Here is a 1596-nt window from a genome sequence, read left to right as displayed (position 1 = left end):
TAATGTGTGCAAAACAAGATACAAACTGTCCAATGTGCAAAAACTGTTTGTAGCTGCATCTGCATTCGTTGTACCTATCGGCCATATTGGCTAACATAGCACTACTCGGCAACCTTAGACTTTCAAAAGGAAATGTCTTGTCATGTCATAACTTCCCAGTCAGGTTTTGACTGAACTTATTTCATTTAGTGTCTTAAACGTAAAGTTCTTAATGCTGATTGTTTTTCATTGCTTSTCATTTTCTTTTACAAATAGAAAAYGACAGAACGAGTTTTTAATCTTAGTGGGATTGTATCCTGGTAAAATAAAGGTTTTAAAAAAATAGAAGACACTGAAGCTAATATTGCTAGCACGCTTGATTTTAGTAGTAGCACTTAAAAGCCATTTTTGTATTGTTTTTGTTTTGCTGCCTCTTGACCAGAACTTCCTTGAAAAATAAGTTTTGAATCTTAATGGGATTTTATCCTGTTAAATTAAAGGTTTAAAAAAGTCAAGAGAAGTCACCCGATTCTGATCTTGCTAGCATGCTTGACTTTAGCGTTAGCGCTAGAAAGCCATGTAAAGTTGTTTCAAACTTAAGATTGCTCCAAGAGAGAATCTGTTTCAGCTACAAATCTCATGGTGTTTGTTAACTTTGCATAATTTACATATTAATTCATCTTACAAGTSATATAAACAAGTTAGCCTGTYGTTATCTGTCAGACAACAAATGAGAATCCTGACTAACTGAACTAAAATCTGCCATGAAATTCTTTTAAACATGTAGAATCTTTTACTTAARTACAGTTTTTAAAAGTTTTTCTTAAAAATATKAATTAATTTAGTGGTATCTGTCTGTTTTTAATTCCTCGCAAAATTTCTTTTGCCCTGTTTGGGGAAKAGGATTACAGAATTAGGTTATCGGTTCCTTATGCTGTCAGAGGAGGCCATAACAGTGAAGTATAGACTAGATATTTCTCCTTTGGATCCCTTTTTTTGTTTATTTGTTTTATTTTCCTGTGATAAGAGGAGACATCTCGTATTTGTGAGGGCCTAAAAAGCATGCGGCAGTGAGGATAGCAGGTGCCGGAGGAGGGAGGGCCGTAAACATGGTGGAAGAGCAGCTGGGGCCAAACTGCACCCTCCTCTTCCCGGAGTCTGTGTCAAGAATCTAAGCAACACAGGCAGAGGTCAGGGTCGCCCCGCGCGAACACTCAATGGAGAGAGGAGGCATCCGCATCTAAAGAACGGGAAGAATGAATTTCATGCCTCAGCTCTGAAGGAGAAATTGATTAAAATAAAAGAGCGCTAATTAAAAAAGAAGTCCTACTAAACAGATAGGACTAGTAAGGTAAGATCCATTTGAGACTTAAAGAAATGTATGATGCATGAGTCGTGCAGGTCGTTCTTGCAGTTTGTGTTCTGGTGACACATTTGATACTGAGGTCACGACAGCCCCGAAGGGGTTTCCTCTAAATCCGCCCCCAGCCCCCTCCATCGCCTCCCTCCAATCATCCTGTAATTGAAAAATCGGACATCTGCTGCTCTTTGTTTTATCTCACCTCCAGATGATGGTGTTTGAACTCATCGACTCTGCATCATAAACTCATTCCTGTC

The sequence above is a fragment of the Poecilia reticulata genome, linkage group LG7 (assembly GCF_000633615.1).
Source record: "Poecilia reticulata strain Guanapo linkage group LG7, Guppy_female_1.0+MT, whole genome shotgun sequence".
Classification (NCBI taxonomy): Eukaryota; Metazoa; Chordata; class Actinopteri; order Cyprinodontiformes; family Poeciliidae; genus Poecilia; species Poecilia reticulata.
This window is presented reverse-complemented; position numbering follows the sequence as displayed.